Here is an 18,991-nt window from a genome sequence, read left to right as displayed (position 1 = left end):
CGGGCCGAGATCCTTCTTCAGGACTGGAAAGCAAGGGGAAAGACAATAAAATGAAAATGGGGAAGGAGGACTACCTAGAAGGTGATGGGTGAAGTCAGATGACTGGGAAAGATAAAGGGAAGGAATCTGGAGGGGCACTGGGGAGGCGATAGGCAAGTGAGAAGAAGTAAGAGGCCAGAGTGAGAACTAAAAGAAGAGAGAAGGGGGAGAGAAACAATTACCTAAAGGAGAAATTCATGTGATCAGGTTGAAGGCTAATTAGATTGAATATGAGGTGTTGCTCCTCCACTCTGAGAATCTGCTCATCGTGGCAAAAGGGGAAGCCGTGGACCGAGATGTTGGGATGCGAACAGGGATGGGAATTAAAATGGTTGGCCATTGGAAAGTTCTGCTTTTTGCTGATGGAGTGGGCGTGCTTGGCAAAGCTACGTTAGATCTCACCAATGCAGAGGAGGCTGCATCAGAAGTAATAGACAACTTAAACAGGTTCACAGGTGAAGAGCTGCCTCACCTGGAAGGAGTGTTTAGGGTCCTGAATGGAGGTAAGGGATGAGGTAAATGGGCAGGATTGCACGATTGTTTTTGAACAATGTTACATTCAGCTACACTGATTGGTTTTGAATTATACCAGAAGCCTTCTTAAAATCAACCTGGTATTTGAATGTAAAGCAGTTACTCAGTCTCATAATTAAATCCTCCTTTTGACTATTTGCTTCTAAGCTGAAGAAATTTGGCCTGTCCCTTAAAACCCTCACTGATTTTTATAGATGCACCGTAGAAAGCATTCTTCTAGGGTGCATCACAACCTGGTATGGAAGTTGTCTTGTCCAAGACCGGAAGAAGCTGCAGAAGATCGTGAGCATAGCCCAGCACATCACACAAACCAATCTTCCGTCCTTGGACTCACTTTACACCGCACGCTGTCGGAGCAGTGCTGCCAGGATAATCAAGGACACGACCCACCCAGCCAACACACTTTTTATCCCACTTCCCTCCGGGAGAAGGTTCAGGAGCTTGAAGATTTGTACGGCCAGATTTGGGAACAGCTTCTTTCCAACTGTGATAAGACTGCTGAACGGATCCTGACCCGGATCTGGGCCATACCTTCCAAATATCCGGACCTGACTTGCCCTACCTTACTTTCCCTTTTCTATTTTCTATTTATGATTTATAATTTCAATTTTTATTATATTTACTTCGATTTGTACTTCAGGGAGTGTGAAGCGCAGAATCAAATATCGCTGTGATAATTGTACGCTCTAGTATCGATTGTTTGGTGACAATAAAGTAAAGTAATGGTGGCAAGTTATGGGGCCTGGCAATTTTTTTATAGCAAATCATTGAAGAGTCAATTTGAATATTGTGCAAACAGCTGTGATGATTTTACACTCAGTTATGAAGACTCAGACTTCTGTGTTCAGTGTTTATCGGAAAATATTTATGTTGACTATGGGCCTCGATACCATCCTGTGCAACTATATCCTCAATTTCCTCATTTGCAGATCCCAGTCAATATAGATTGGCAACGGCACCTCCTTTACAATCGCCATCAGTGAAAGTCTGTGTGTTTAGCCCCTGGTCTTCTCACTTTATACCTATGATTGTGTGGCTAAGTGAAGCTCCAATGTCGTTTTTAAGTTTGCTGACTGGTGTTGGCAGAATCAAAGGTGGTGATGAATTGGCATATAGGCGTGAGATTGAAAATCTGTTTGAATGGTGCCACAACATAAACCTCTCATTCAATGTCAGCAAGGACAGAGAGTTAATTATTGACCACAGGAAGAAGAAGCTGGAGGGGTATGAGCCAGTCTTCTGTAGAGGATCAAAGGTGGAGAGGGTCAGGAGCTTTAAATCTCATACATTATTTTATCAGAAGAGCTGTCCTGGGACCAGTATGTAAGTGCCATCACAAGAAGGTATAGTAGCACCTCTACTTTGTTAGAAGCTTGTAGAGATCTGGCATGCCACCAAAAACTTTGCCACATTTTTATAGATGCACAGTGGAGAGTATCCCAACTGGTTGGAAACACCCATGCCCAGGAATGGAAATGTCTACCAAAAGTGGTGGATATAGTCTGGCAAAGCCCTCCCCACCATTAACCACGTTTGCATGGAGCACTGCCACAAGGAAGCATCACAGACCCTCACCAGTGAAGCCATGATCTCTTCTTGCTACCACCATTGGGCTGGAGGTACAGAAGCATTATGTCCCTCACCACCAGGTTCAGGAACTATTATTACCCTGCAGCTATCAGGCTCCTGAACCAACATGGATAACTTCACTCACCACAACTCTGAACTGAATCTACAACCTACAGTTTCACTTTCTAAGACTCTACAACACATGTTCTCAGTATTATTTTTTAAATTTGTACAATTTGTCTTCTTTTAATTTGTCAGTTTATGATTACTTTTTCCCCTAAATTCTATTGTATTTCTTTATTTTCCTATAAATGCCTGCAAGAAAAAGAATCTCAAGATAGTACGGGTGATGTGTACTGTACATACTTTGATAATACAATTTTATGTCACACAACTAATTATTTGGGTTGCATGTTCTGCCTTTGTATTGTGAGTTTTTTTTCCCACTATTAAAACAAGAGAACATAATGTGCACAATATATTAGATTAATTAGCCCTGATATTGTGTGTGGTAGGTTTTATGAGGGAGGAGGAGCATTTCTGATAAAAACCTGGCATGGTGTGACATTAGGGTTCTATATTGCACCCACAGGAACTTCCTAAGGGAAAACTGACTGCCAGGTTTCCAAACAAGTACACGTTAAAGCACTTTGTGACATCTGAGACATCTTTTCGCAAGACACTTTTTAGTTTAGAGGCAGATAACGACAAATCAAATTGCATACGCCTGGGCAGTGGAAAGCTCTGTGTGTCTGAGAAACTACATTTTGCTGTGAATGGAAGTTAAAACGTGATTATCCAGTTTCTTGGCATAAATAAGTATTGGGAATTTCTTCAGGGCTTGTCCAACTCTGCCGCCATGTTCCAAAGAAATCTCTCTTTTCCCACAGATGCAGTTTCTCTGCCAATGTTGTGATGACACAGGAGGAAAAACTGAAGGTTATTCTCAGCCAGAATTAACCAAATCTGCCATGAGCTTATTCCTGGAAGATAGGCCTGTTGCTCTTTCACGTTTCCTGCAAATGAACCTGAATATTATTGCCCACATGACACGTGGAATTGTCAATCTTTTCAGACTTGGAAGTTTTCAAAGAGATGTTGAAGGAAGCTGTACTTTTGGTTACCAGTTTTTTAAATCACATGCATTATGGAGCAGTCAGTCCCAAGATTAGACAATCCATTTTAAAGCTAAACAGGTGGTTACTTCACCCAAATGCAGATGCCAGGCCATCTGGTCTATAATTCCTTGACTTATCTTTCATTGCTCTTCAATGTAGGACTAACCTGCTGGTCATTTTGGACCTTGTTTTGTAGATTTCATTCCAGAGTTATATAAGAAACAGGAGCAGGAGGAGGCCATCTGTCCCATCGAACCTGCTCCGCCATTCAATACTGATATAGTGCTTGGCTTTTATCTTACCTTTAACAGTTTGACAATTTCTTGCAGTTTTTTGATATGAGAGTGTTTACAGCAAGTTCTGAAATCAGCCTCCATATTTTAATTTCGCCACTATTTGGTTCTCTTAGGCATCAATTTTGATCATCTAGTGTGGTTTAAGTGCATCATCTTTGTTAGTAATTCATCTGTTTAATTTTTTTATAATTACATCTAATTTTCTGATGCACTTTGAGAAACTGCCAGTAATATATTAAGATTAAAAATTTTGACTGGCACTTGGCCATTCAATGTGGACAATTAATTTCACAATCCACCAATTAACTTCAATAGTGGCCACAGACAATTCCATCAAATTAATCCTAATTTCTTATAAAAATATTTATATGTTAATTATTCAGCTGTTCCTCTTCCCAACGTTACTGAAAGTAGACAGACCTCCTGACTCTGGCACAGTGACATCGCTAGTTGATCCAGTACCTCATGGCACCAGACAGACACCAGGGTTCAATCTTGACTTTGGGTTTTGTCTGTGTGGAGTTCGCACATTCTCTCTGCGACTGTGTGTGTGTTTCTTCTGGGTGCTCTGGTTTCCCTTAACGATTCAAAGAATTTGCAGGTTGGTAGGTAATTATCTACTGTAATTTGCCTGTAGCATGCAGGTGAGTTGGTGGAATCTGGGAGAAGCTTTTGAACATGGAGTGAGAATAAAACATGGGCATTATTGTAGCATTAGTGTAAATGGGCAGCAGATGTTGGTGCAGACTCATCAGGCCTGTTTCTGTGCATTATCTCTCCTGGGCTCTATGACCTTTCAGATGTGAAGGCCCTTAACAGTGTTGATTTTGGATTCCAAGTCTGTAGCTGCCTGAAAATAGCCTACAGGTTGATAGAAGGCATGTGGCCTTTACTAGTGGATATATTGAGTTCAAAAATCAGGAAGAAACTCTACTCACAATCTGCTGGAGGAGATCAGCAGGACAGGCTGCAGCTATGGATGGGAATAAACAGTCCATGTTTTGGGCTGAGACCCCATGCCACATCCTGATAAAGGGTTTGGGCTCGAAACATCGACTGTTTATTCCCATCCATAGATGTTGCCTGACATGCTGAGCTCCTCCAGTGCATTGCTCTAGATTTCCAGCATCCGCAGTTCCTCTTGTGTCTAGGAAGGAACTCTAGTTAGGCTGCATCTGGAGTATTGCATTGTAGGAAGGATACAGAGGATTTAGAGAGGCTGCTGAAGGTGCTTACCAGGATGCTGGCATGTGCATTGAGGAGAGGTTGGTCAAATTTGGATTTTCTTTTTTCTGTATGGAACAGAGACATGATTGAGGTTTATAAGATTATGTAAAGCATAGATGTAGACAGTCAGTATATTTCTTCCAGGGTTTTAATGCCTAATATTAAAGGGCATGTATTTAAGGCGCGAGGAAGTCATTTCAACAGGGATTTGTGGGGTAGCTTTTTTTTACACAGACTGGTGGGTGTTGCTAATGTGCTACAAGGATAGTAATGGAGTCAAATACAATAGAGGCATTTTAAGGGGCTCTTAGATAGGCACATGAATATGCAGGGATGGAGAGATATGGACATTGTTTAGGCAGAGAAGATTAAGTTAGTTTGGCAGGGTCACAGAAGCTTGAAACCTGAAGACCTATACCACAAAGTTCAAGAACAGTTATCTTCCTTTAACCATTCAGTTCTTGAACCAAACAGTAAAACCCTTGCATAACGTGAAGGGTTAAACTACCTGCCGGCCGAAAGCTGCTTCTGCTGTGTTGGTGGTGGATTGGACATCACCCATCCTTCCGCCTCTTCATCCAGCTCATTTATAAAAACCACAAAGAGCAGGAGTCCCAGGACAGATCCTTGCGGCATTCCACTAGTCACCGACATCCAGGCAGAATACTTTCCTTTCACTACTACCTTCTGCTTTGTTCCTGTAAGCCAATTTTTTATCCAAACAGCCAAGGTCCCACTTATCCCGTGTCTTGTGACTTTCTGGATGAGTCTCTCATGGGGGACCTTGTCAAATGCCTTGCTAAAATCTATGTAGACCACGTATACTGCCCTACCCTCAATACTGCTCCAATACCCCAACCCAGTATTGGTCTACACCAATACTGCTGTCCCCACCTCCAAGAAAGAGATGCCACATTTCGTGGAGCTCCTTGAGTATTGCCGCTAACACATCCCCAACCTGACCATGATATTATGCCCCCTATACCCGGCCTCCTGCAAATAGACCGCTTTCCAGTGGGGTCCCAAACAACAAGTGGTCTTTGATACTGTCAAGCAGGCAGTGGATGGGCTATTCCATTAGCCCCTAGACAAACTGGGAACCCTTGGAGCTGCAGGTTTCAGCTATCCGTAGAGTGGCCGAATGGAGACCTTGGCAGCTGTTGAAAGGGTACTGCGTCCCATTGGTGTTTTGGAGAAAGACATTCTCCGAGGTGGTGACCCGATATACCCCCTTCAAGGGGCAGTTGTTGGCCTGCTATTGGGCCTTCCTGGCCACTGAACACCAGACAGCTTTGAAGCCAGTCGTGCTGTGACTGCATCTCCATATCATGTAGGGGTTGAGGTCCAATAACGCAACTCACAAGGAGGGCCATGTCCAATGTGCACACACTTATACAAGTACCTGTTTGTTGAATGTTTAATGCTGTAGTTGTGTAACTTGGGAGGGGTGTACTGGTGAGGTCTGGGCCTGACGTCCTTCTCACCCAGGGAAAGTGCACGTGCAATACATCGCCTCTCCTCTCCTGGTGTAGTGATCGCCACGTGGTCATTGTCTGGCTTGCTAGGCAGGAGGCCACTGCAAATGGCCTCTCCTACACTACTGTGTCCATAGCAACACCTTCTCATCAGTGCTCCCCCCCCCCCCCCCCCCCCGTTTCCACCAAGCTTGCTACGTCATGGCACGACCGAGTGTCTGGTGGTATAACCGGATGGGTAGGCTGGGCTCATTAGCCTTGGTTGGCAGCCAGCCTAAGACAAGGACAACTCTGACTCCAAACCCGGGCAGGTGGGGCTCATCAACCCATCCATCTACCTAGGATAAGGACACTCCGACGTAAATCCTATGACCCGAGGACCTCGCTGTCACTGTCCCAGCTTGCTAGGCTATGGCAGATGAACTCCGGGTGTAAATGGTGGGGCCAGTACCACGCACACTGCACTCCACCTAAAAAAACCATTGCGCAGGCCGAAGGACATGCCCACTGTGGTAACTTCTACTTTACAAAAAGACCACTCGACAACTTGATGGCCAAAAGAGCATCTTTATCGGGGACGGCAAATGATATTCACAATACAGAGGCTTCCAGGTACCTCGTGCGGCCTGGGTGGAGGAACTATATACAATGCATACTGGGAGTGAAAAGAGCGGAAGTAAAGACCCCGCCAACCCTGGATCCCGCCTCTTGCTACCAACAGCTTCCCAATTAGTATTAACTTACTTTTAATAATACTCACATTACAACACTCCTCCCCCTTTAAAATCCAACATTTCCCAAATATAGAAGAACTGGGAAATAAAAACAGTGGTATCATTAGCAACAGGTTACCAATACAAAAACACCTAAAAACAACATGGTAAATTCAACATTCAATCTAACAACAAAAGAAACTATCCAATCAAAGATTCAGTCTGTCAGAAGGTCTGCGAGGGCGCTGCGATCTTCGCACTACCCCCGGTGACCCAGCAGGCACCGCTGGTGAGGATGTTTTGGGTGGATCTAGTGTTGGGGACACGAGAGGGGTCTGTGTGTCCGCGTGAGAATGTCCATCCTCTTCAGGGGACTCTGTCCCCTCTGCCAGTGTCTCTCCCTCTACCAAAGTCACTGGTGGACATGCTTTCCTGGTATGCATTACGTGGTCATTGCTCCTTAACTGTTTTGGACTACTGAGCTTCTTTGAAATCGGTGGCAAGCTATTCTCAGCATTATTGGGATAAATGGCATCTGCTGGTTTGCCACCTGGCTTGGAACGCACTGAAGAAGGAACTTTGGTTTTTGAACCAAAGTTTTTGAACCATGGCTCAGAATAGACCCAATTGCAAATTTTTCACAGAGTTCCTTGTTATAACTTGGAACTATCTGGAGTTCAACAGCAGGAAATCGCAATGCGTTTTGGAAAACCTCTTGCGCTTGAACAAAGGTCTTCTCTGTTAAATCACAGTCATTGATTTTGATGATACATTCATTCTCCTGGAGCAGGTTCTCTTTTCTTGAACGGCTGTTCTCTTCAATACCATGAATACTCAGTCCAAGGAATTTTCCACTCAGCATGGAGTTAAAAGGCACCACATGGATTCCCAGGGGGCCACTGCCTCCAGAAAATTCTACTTTCTTTGTCAAATCACTTAGAGTGCTTTCTGAATGCTTGTCTGGTGGTCCTGGAGGCTCTGTTCTTACATCGTCTGCAGGTGCCCCCTTTGCTATTGTTACGACTGGCTTCACATGCAGGTTCCTGTTAGCGGGATCATCAGGCTGAGATGCACCTTGCTGTAACTGGGCAGGTGGTACAAGAGCTGGGTCACTGCTTCACCGTACTAGAAGTGGCGTGCAGGCTTTCAGTGCCGAGGGGGTAACTTCAATTGCTCCTGTGATAGGCTGAAGAGCCGCAAGCTGCGCTGCGAGCTCACTCTCAAATGTGTCCAGACTATGTCTGTCACTCACGTTGCCATCGGCGACTTCATCTGCACGCTGCACCTCATGCTCTTCCGTCATGTGTGCATATTTAAATTCATGCCAGTTGAGCCGGATTTTGCAAAGCCAATCGCGGCCCAGAAGACTGGGCTCACTGCCCTTAGCTATAACCAACCTGGCTTCAGCCTTCTGGCCCCCGGCCGAAATATCCACATATAACACCCCTAAATGAGGTATGGGCTGCCCCGTATAGGTCCTGAGTTGGAACTTAGATGGTCTGATGGGAGGCAGGTTGGATCCCCATGTCCTCCTGTAGGTCTCCTCACTAATGACCGATGCAGTAGCCCCTGAATCAATCTCAAACTTAATGTCCTTTCCCTTGACAGTGACTGTGGCATAATATGGTTCAGGTGGTCCCTCATCTGTTTCCACCCCAAACATGTTGTAGGCACACGCTGCCTCCTCGTCTGCTTCTCCTAGGTGGTGCCTGAGTCTGTTGAGCTTTCCCCTGCCCAGGCTTAACCTTACCTTTAAGCTCCTGCACTTTTTAGCTAAATGTCCCTTCTTGCTACAAGCATGGCAGACAGTATCTTTGAATTTACAAACATTTGCATAGTGCGTTCCTCCACACCGAAAACATTCCACCTGCTTTTCCTGTCTACCAGTCTCCCTCTTGACTTGGAGCACTGCCGTCGACTGCAACCTCCCCATATCCTTTCTGTATATCTTTGGCATTATCAGCAGCCATCTCCATGCCTTGGGCAACCTCTAGGGCTGTCTGGAAAATCAACGGTGGGGTTTCCCCCAACAAGCAGAGTTGTACGGTGTCATTATTAATGCCGCATACTAATCTGTCACGGAGCATGTGATCCAACACGGCTCCGAAATCGCAATGCTCCGACAGCTGCCAAAGCTCGGCCACAAAATCACCCGCAGACTGACCTCGCTTCCAGACATGACTGTGAAACTTGAACCGTTGAACTATCACCGAAGGCTTCGGGTTGTGGTGCTTCCACACGAGCTTGACCAGTTCGTTGTATGGAATTTCTCCCGGTTTCCATGGTGTAGCTAAGTTCCGTATCAGCTTGTACGTCTTTGCTCCACATACACTCAGGAGAATAGAGTGCTTCTTTGCCTCCTCAGTAATTCCATTAGTACAGAAAAAGTGTCCCAACCTTTCCTCATACTCCGGCCACTCCTCGATTCACTCGTCAAACACACTGACCATTCCGAACACAGCCATCCGAACACGAGGCTCCTTGCCGCTCACAACTCCTGATCAAAAACGGGGCCGACCCGTCCACAAAACCAGTTTACCTCGTCGCCAAAAATATGTGGTAACTTCTACTTTACAAAAAGACCACTCGACAACTTGATGGCCAAAAGAGCATCTTTATCTGGGACGGCAAATGATATTTACAATACAGAGGCTTCCAGGTACCTCGTGCGGCCTGGGTGGAGGAACTATACACAACGCATACTGGGAGTAAAAAGAGTGGAAGTAAAGACCCCATCAACCCCGGATCCCGTCTCTTGGTACCACCAGCTTCCCGATTAGTATTAACTTACTTTTAATAATACTCACATTACAACACCCACATCCAACGACATGGGCAGCCCCTTTCCTAAATCTTCGTTTGCAAAGCCAAGCCATGATGATGATAGTGTGTAATTTAGGGGAACTTGATGAAGTACCTGTTTGAGTTAGAAGTGTTATGTTTAGTGTCATAGCTTTGTAACTTAGGGGGCTAAGATAAGTATTTATATTTGACTTAGATGCTTAGTTGAGTGTTCCACTGTCTGTTTATAAATAGTTAATGTGTTTACTCACAATCAATGTCTTCTGTCCCACTTACCAAATTCACAAATCTGCATCCGTGTAACACCTTGTCACTGTGATCACTTTGCACTAAAATTAATTTTGCTTTTTTGTTCCAATTGAGTTCTTCCTTGTAAACGTTATGTTTAATTTATGTTTTTCTTGTGGATGCTGCTTATATGTTGTTGTATGTTGATTTGACTTTATTTAGTTATAAGAATAATTACTATTTAATTAATAGTTGTTAGAATAATTAATTACTACAAACATCATGGGTCATGGGATCTGGTCCTGAGCCATATTTTATTCTATGCTCTATATTCCATATGCCTTTACTACAGAAATCAATGGAAGGCTAGATTTTGAAATGTAAGCTTATTGCTGAAGTGATGTTGCTGTATTTGTGATATGAAGCCTTTTATCAGTTTCCAATATGAGAAAAAAAATCATATAAGCAGAATGTGGAAGGCACTTCCATCATGCTGTTTGTGACCTTAGGTTTCACAGTTAGTCTTATTAATTTGGCTGTTGAGAAGACATTATTCTGAAAACTAGGTCAAAGAAAATGTGTGTGTTGGCAAAGTCCAACTGATGTTGTAGTCTATACCGGTACACAATATTTTTAAGGCAGCTTCAGAGGACTTTTCTGCACTTGTATCTCTCTCTGTAACATGACTGATGATCCATCATGGACCACAACGACGATATTGCTGTAGGTCTCATCCTTCTCTTCTGTCTGAACCGTGCTGTAAGAGAACCAATGATTCATGGGAGATCCAGCGCAATGAAGTTCGACAGTGCACCGTGGGATTACCTTAAGTCCTTTCCTGTGCTGTGTAAATGCCCAATTCTGTACAGGAATCAGGCACAAATGGGACTTGCCGCAATAACATTGATGCGGTCACTGATGATCACAAATCCTACATTAGCATGGTTAATTCTTCCTTCACATATATCAATCAAATGCATCTGGGTCTCTTTATACACGAGTCACAGAGAGTTAATATGCAAGTTTGGCCCCAGGAAAATAGTCTCTTAGCTTTTATTGCATGGTGAAAAGGAAAACTGGATTGGGCCATTAAGGTCCTGATGAAGGGTCTTGACCTGAAACACTGACAGTTTATTTCTCTCCATAAATGCTGCCTGACTTGCTGAGTTCCTCCAGCACTTTTTGTGTTTTCCTCTGGGCCATTAAGGTCTGTTCTTCAACATTTCACAGGTAATGAGTCTGAAATAATGAAGTTACTTTGTTTCTCACAAGGGCAATAAACAGTGTGGATATGATATTATAAGAATGCAGGGAAAAAGGGAAGAGAATGCTTTTTTTTAAACAGAAAATAGGCTGAAAGGATTGGTAGTCAGGGTGTGTGGGATTCAGTGGAAATTGGTTGTAGGTCTATTCCCAGCAATGGAAGTCGAGAAACAGATGCGGGCAGGAAGGAGAGGGTCAGAAGTGGACCAGAACAACACAAAGGAAGGGTAGAAAGTAGAAGTAAAATTAATGAGCTTTTCTAGTCAGGAGTAGACGCAAGAAACACTGACATAGTTGTCAACGTATTGGTGCAACCTTCAACTGTAATAGCATCACCAGCCGTGGACATACCTGGGGAAGTTTGGGTTTCTGCTCCACATTTCTCTCTTCTTGTCTTTGGCTTTCCTGAGGGTAACCTTGACTGGATAATTTCTGTGTCCTGCAAGTGATGTTTTGTTCTCCTGCTTTTGCAGAGAGCCGAATTATCAATTTTTTGTGCCATTATTCTCTACTATCAGCAAATTAAACCAATCAAAGTCTTTAACTCTCTGAATCTCATCTGCCAAACTGTTTTTATTGTAATGCTTCTTTTGGTGTTACAATATTCTGTTTATCCCCAGCCCAGGGGAGAGACGAACACTGCTCACTGACGGGTATTAAATGGGCTACCTCAAATGGCCTAAATTTGTCAGTGAAGAGCAGCCTTAATGAGAAAAATAACTCTTGGAGAGCATAATAAAGCCAAAGAAAAACACATGCAATGCATATTCATTGTTCTAAATCCAAAGTAGATTTATTATCAAAGTATTTATACGTTATACAACCTTGAGATTTGTATCCTTATAGGCAGCCACAAAACCAAGAAATCCACAAGAACCCATTGGAAAAAAAGACCATCAAACACCCAATGTGAAGAGAAAAAAAACATGCAAACAATAAAAGCAAGTAAATAATGCTCAGAAATGAAGTTTACGAAAGAGACTCCGTCCATCGACACTCAGTTCAACACATAGCCTCTTTTATATCACTTCATAAAAATTACCTTCTATGTAGAAATGGTCTATATATGTTGTTCTCTATGAATCTATGCATAATTGATCATCCTATTGTTTTCAATTAAGTACAAGGATTGTACAACTTTCTGCATACCACTTGCCCCCAGATATGCTACATAATTAATTGAGAGAGCTATGATCTGAGATTGCATAAGCATGTATGAATTAGGACCAGGTTTTATGTCACTCTGCTCCACCACTTAATGAGATCATGGTTGCTCTGACTGTAGCCTCATCTCCACACTCTCAACCCCTTGCTTTCCAACTCTCTCTCCACACATGCCTAAACAAAATTCACCTCCTCTGCTTTCACTGCCCATGAAGGAAGAAAGTTACTAAAACAGTAGGCAAAGAAAGACGAGCAGCAATATCAAAGTAACATCTGTAGAGTAAGATGCTAGCTAACAATACGTCCTACTAATTGGTGGGTCTGGGAGTCTTTTATCAATTTTAGTACCTGATTAAAAACTAAGATTATCAGCTTATTTTTTTAATCGTGCCACTTTTTATACTGATATACAGTTCCATGAAATGGCATATTTTTGAGCCATGGTGTCTCAAACCCTTGTTTTCTCCTTGCGCTAGGACACCTTTCAGTTAACCATCTGTGCAACAAGACCTGAGTGTCCTTGCACAACAAGCACTGAAGCAAGCATTCAAGTGTGGCAGCAGTGAAAGTTAAACGGTACACTGGCCTTCATTGCGAGAGGTCTTGAGTATTAACTTTTAGATTTAGAGATACAGCATTGTAATAGGTCCTACCGTCCCAAAGAGCCCAATTAAATCCATGTGGTCAATTAACCCATTAACCTGTATATCTTCGGAATGATGCCTTATCTTATATAGGAGCAATAATGTCTTGCTACAGCTGTAAAAGACCTCTCTTCACTCTAGAGGACAGTGAACTCAAGGAATTCACTATCACAGAAGCCAGTGGATACCAATATGTTCAAGAGACAGGTTTATATTATTTTTTAAGGCTGAAGGGGAGGAGGCAGGAACAGGATATTGAAGTGAGGGATCAGGCATGATCCTATTGAATTATGGAGCAGACCTGAAGGGCCAAATGGCCTAAACCTGATTTTTGTTGTTTGTAATGTTTCTACAGTTATACGTGGAAGAGTTTGTTGGTTCCATCCACAGACACATAGTTTGAAATAAACCATGGCAGAGCACAAATCAATAAAGCTGACTTTCAGATGCTGCACAGGACCTTGCTCTGATTGGTACATCAGAGAGGAGTCAGAGCAGAGGTACCGGAACACAAAGATCAACATTCGATGATTCGGTGCTGCTTTCTTTCCTCCAACATCAGATTGTTGAATAGTCTGTGAACACTACCTTACTTCTTTGCACTACTTAAAAATTTTGCAATTAGTCTTTGCATTGCTTTGTTTCCATGAAACAACAGACTTCACATCCTACAGGAAAATGATATTAAACCTGGCTCTGATTCTCCTTTTGCTGGAGTTCAGAGCCATCATAGCCAAGCTGGTGAGCGGCTGATCAATCGTGGTCAACGTCTGGAATGACATTCAAAGTGAAGAACATTGCAGAGTGCTAGAAACAGTGTAAAATCTTCATATGTGTTATTTAGTTCAATGACTACATCATCATCTCCTTGCCTACAAATGGATCATGTACCATAGAGTTATAGAAAGAAATAGCACAGAAATAGCTCTTTGGTGCACCAAGTCCGTGTTAACTATCAATAACTCTTTTTAACAAATCCTTCGTTAATCCAATTTTACAAGCATTCTCATCAGTTTCCTTTCCCCACCAGAATCTACCACTGAGCCACAGACGAGAGGCCATTTAACCTACCAACCCAACACTCGGCAAGTGCATTGTTGGCATTTATTTCGTGGGAAACAGGATATAAAAGCAAGGTGATAATGCTGAGGCTTTATAAGACATTAGTCAGTCTACACTTCCACAGTTTTAGGCCCCATATCTCAGAAAGGATGTGTTGTCATTGGAGAGAGTGCAGAGGAGGTTCACAGGGATGATTCTGGGAAAGAAAGAGTAAACATTTGAGGAGCGTTTGGCAGCTTTGGGCCTGAACTCACTGGAATTCAGAAGAATGCGGGGGGGGGATCTCATTGAAACCTACTGAATGTTGAAAGGACTAGATAGGGTGGATACAGAGAGGATGTTTCCTATGGTGGGGATATCCAGAACTAGAGGGCAAAGCCTCAAACTGAGAGGCGACCTTTTAGAACAGAAGTATGGAGGAATTTTTTCAGCCAGAGAGTAGTAAATCTGTGGAATGCTCTGCCACAGACTGCAGCAGAGGCCAAGTCCATGGGTATATTTAAGGTGGAAGTTGATAGATTCCTCAGAGCATCAAATGATATGGTGAGAAGGCAGGTGTACGGGGTTGAGAGGGATTTGGGAATGGCGGAGTAGACTTGATGGGCTGAATGGCTCAATTCTGCTCCTATGTCTTATGGTCTTATCTTTGGGATGTGGAAGGAAGTCAGGGCACTGGAGGAAACCCATACTATTTTACAGGGAGAAGATGTAAACACCAAACGACAGCACCCAAGGCCAGGACTAAACCTGAGTCACTGGCACGGTGATGTAGAAACCCTGTTAGCCCTGCCTCTGTGTTACCCATGACTGTGTGCATTCTCTGATTCAGTATCAACAGTAAAGAAAATATAGACAAGGACTTGCAGCTTAGTGCACAAGCTTGATTTTATCCGCTCAAAAGTGTCTAGGTGTTTGATACGTGAATGCGTCAAAGAGACCAGACATAAACTGAAAAATTCCAGACTTTGATATCTTCGTCTGCACATACTTGAGCAGCTGCTGATCATGCAGCAGCTGCAAAGACAGAAACAGTGGAAAATACCTACACTGAACCACGTTTTGAGCTGCAATAGTTGTCTCTGATAGAGCTGAATTTATGTTAGAATTTACCCTGCAGTCTAAGGGCACTTTCTAACTCTCAGGAAATTATTAGAGGTTGGAAAGTCTTCTCTTTCTGCTTGTAGGAGCAATATAAAACTGGCAGTATACCCCACACCCCAGAGTTCTGTACATCTGTTCCTTAAGAGAGCCTAACAGTGATTAACAGTGTGAACGTTCTGTCATTGTCCTTGTCAGAGGTCATGTTATCATTAACTAACACATTGCTCACTTATTACACTATATTGACACAAATGTGTTTGGCATCATTTGCTTTCGTGACAAAATTCAATAGGAAGGCATTAATTTGTTTCTTCTTCCGCTTTCATTGGAACCAATCACTCCTATGGGAGATCAATCATGTCCTGAAAGAAATTTGATTGCAATTTTAAGAAACTAAAATGTAAGGCAATAATTTAAGAACACTTATAAAAAAGTTCTGACAGAAGGACTAGATTTGTGTCCTTAATGTGTTAGCAACAAATCCACGGTTCTGTCCAGTTACCATCAATTTGCTTTTCTTTCTGGAATTCATAATTGAGAGAAATTTTATTTATTTATTTTGCAATACAGCGCGGAGTAGGCTGTTCTGGCCCTTTGAATCATGCCCCCCTAGCAATCCCTAACAAATTCAAGTAATGGTAATCTGAATTAAACCTGAGTAACCCAAACCAAAATCCCATTTGGGGCAGGAACTAGAAAAGATGGTGCCTGTAGTTTTTGCGGACCCAGGTGACTTCTTTCCGTTCGCCCATGAAACAGCTTCTTCGTCTTCTCTTGTGCCTTTCCTTTCTTTTCTAGGTGGTTGGGGTTCTGTCGGAGTCCGTGATCTACAGTTCGAACTACTGTTCCTCGCAAGCAGTTGGTTTTTGGACCGGCCTGGAAGATGTGTGCCTTCGGGAAGTGAACCGTAGATGACACAGTTCCTCACAGAGAGCCTGTCAGCCCTCGAGTCAAGGGGCTGGGAAAAGTACCGCGGAAGATTGTTACATCAGAAGAGGGAAGTTGGTGGTCTCCGCTCTGCAACCCCTCTCTCCCTCAGTGGGAGGGGGAATGGAGAGAGCATTTCTGAGATACCGAAGTGCTGGGTTATGGACTGTAGTTTTTGATGGACTCTAGATAAAGGTCTCATTCGGGGATTTTGCTACTGCTTGCAAGGTGGGGGCAGCTCTCCTACTGTTGCAAGTGGGGAGATGGGGCTTCTGCTGCTCTTTGTGTGTGGAAAGGGAAAGGAAGGAGGGGTTCTGATGCTTCTATCATTCATTCTGTCATTTCATGAACGTCTGTGAAGAATAAGAGTTTCAGGTTGTATACAGTATATATTGTCTGATATTATGTTGATCCATTTGAGCCATTCATGGTGCAGGAAGAAATTCAATGAACTTTCAGGAGTGGCCAAGGTACATATTCTGTGCACTCATCTCTTCACATCTTATTGTCTGCTTTTTGATAAACTAATATAAAGCGTATCTTTGGAAAGAGTAAAACCTTACCTTCACCTTGTAATCTGATCGTGCTACAGTTTCCTGTGAACCACCACTTAAATGGTAATTACCTTTTATCACAAAGTGGCTCTCCTTCTACAGGAAGCTAAAGAAGTTTGGCACATCTCTGTTGGCCCTCAACAGTTTTTATCAATGCACCTTAGAGAGCTTCTTTCAGTTGTATCACAGTTTGGTTTGGCAACTGCTCTGCCTGAAATGATAAGAAGTGCAAAGCCTGCTCAGCACCTCACAGAAAACAGCCTCCCCACCATCCACACCTCGCTGCCTCAGAAAAGCAGCCAACATAACCATGTGCTTCACCCACCCCACATATTTTCTCTTCTCTACCCTCGCACTGGTAGGAAGATACAGAAGGCTGAAAGTGTGCACCACCAGGTTCAAGAATGGCTTCTCTCAGATGGATTCTTGCCCTGACAGTCTATCTCATCACGGTCTTGCACCTTACTCTTTTCTTACTCTAAATGTAACATTCTGTTATTGTTTTCCCTTTTACTACCTTAACCCACTGCTCCAATTAAATGATCTGTACAAATAGCATGCAAAACAACGTTTTTCACTGGTATCCGAGTACCAAACCAATTTACAATTTATTTTACAGAAGATTAAGATAATAAATAGAATTAGATGAAATATTATTACTTAAGACCTCAACTCTAGTTGAACAAGGCAATGCTAATTACCTGCTATGACTTTACTGTCCCCTTGAAGACCACAAGAATCAGGAAACATATCTGACTCCATTGATATAGCTTCCCTGAATTCCACACTATAAGGGCTAGGAGATCCAGTGTCATTATCTTGTTTGCCTTAAAGGAAGGTTAATGTTTTGGTGATTTTGCACTTTATTTGCTGTGTTGGAGATGCTGTCATAAATCCGAGTGATAATTTTAGATGTACATGTGTAATTGTAAAGTACTATATTTTACATTGGGGGCATTGGCTTTACCAATGAGGACCTTGTTTTCTTGTTAGGATGAGAAGAAGACATTAAAGAGACTAGACTGGGCACTAAAGATGTAAATGCACAGAGGATATTTTTTTCTTTTATCTTTACATTTATTCAACAGGTTTTACCACCAGAAAGTCTTGCTTAGATTTGCCTAGATTTCATTGCCTGAAAATGACATTATACAGTGAGAGCCGTTGGTTGAAAGTCTCCAGGCTACCACCACAGAACTGATGCCTGTCCTGGTTATGTTCTCCATTGCCATGTATTTTGACCTGGGCACATGAATCAACAGCTCAACATTTCATCAATAAGATATTCAAGTATTCTGCACAATTTATTTCCTAATCATTGGATCTACAGACACAAGGAGAGGAGCAACCAGTTCCTCGGGCTGTCAGGGCTCCCACAGGTGAATGGAACAACAACTGAGCCATCAAAGACTCCCTCCAGTTCCCCCTGCTGTTCCACACAGTTTGTTCCCAAGAACAAAATGGGTAAGGAATGCAAGCTAGTCATCATCCAGATGGCAAACTTATAAATGAAAAAAATCCTTTACAACCATTTCTTATGAATCCAGCAAGATATTCAAAGAAAAACTATCTCCAGAAGTTAGGCTTCAGGAGCCTATGTAAATCTGGAGGACCTAAAATGTAGATGAACCAGACTCTTTAAAATCATTGCATCATATATAATATCACAATTAAGAAGTGTTCGTGCTTTACTATTCCAACAACAGCCTGAAGATTTTGGGGGAAGCAGTTTGGGAGGCAAAGCGGTTTCCATTGGGTGAAGTGTCAGAGTTAGTGAGCAAGATGATCCAAAGATGGGCAGAAAAAGTGCTGTTTTCCACTGATTCTGCAAAGAGCCTGGAATTGTGGTGCTAACACTTTGTAGGAAGGATGATTTGGGAGCAATAATCATCTATTTAGATAACTGATAAGATGGATTCTGAGGAAAGTCCATTGAATCTAAATGTCAACTCTGTTCTACTCTTCATTCATGGATGCTGCCTGACCTGCTGAATATCTCAAGTATTTTCTGTTTCTATTTCAGATTTCCAGCATCAGCAGTGTTTCACTTTACAGGGGGAGTTTACTCCATAGGCTTTGTGGCAGAAAGTTTCTTCTGACCCAGAGTGAACCTCGAGAGTGTGAGGAAATGGGATTTTAAATTCCAGCCTATCTGGATGATGACTTCTGATCCCGTTGCAGTATGATGCACAGAGATCACTCACGTATTTGGCCAGTTTTACAAAAATAGCTGAAGGTTAAAAGATCAGCAGGATGTACCTTCAACTAAATCTCT

The sequence above is a fragment of the Hemitrygon akajei genome, chromosome 11 (assembly GCF_048418815.1).
Source record: "Hemitrygon akajei chromosome 11, sHemAka1.3, whole genome shotgun sequence".
NCBI classification, from domain to species: Eukaryota; Metazoa; Chordata; class Chondrichthyes; order Myliobatiformes; family Dasyatidae; genus Hemitrygon; species Hemitrygon akajei.
The sequence above is the reverse complement of the archived record's forward strand: the minus strand, read 5'-3'. Positions refer to the sequence as shown.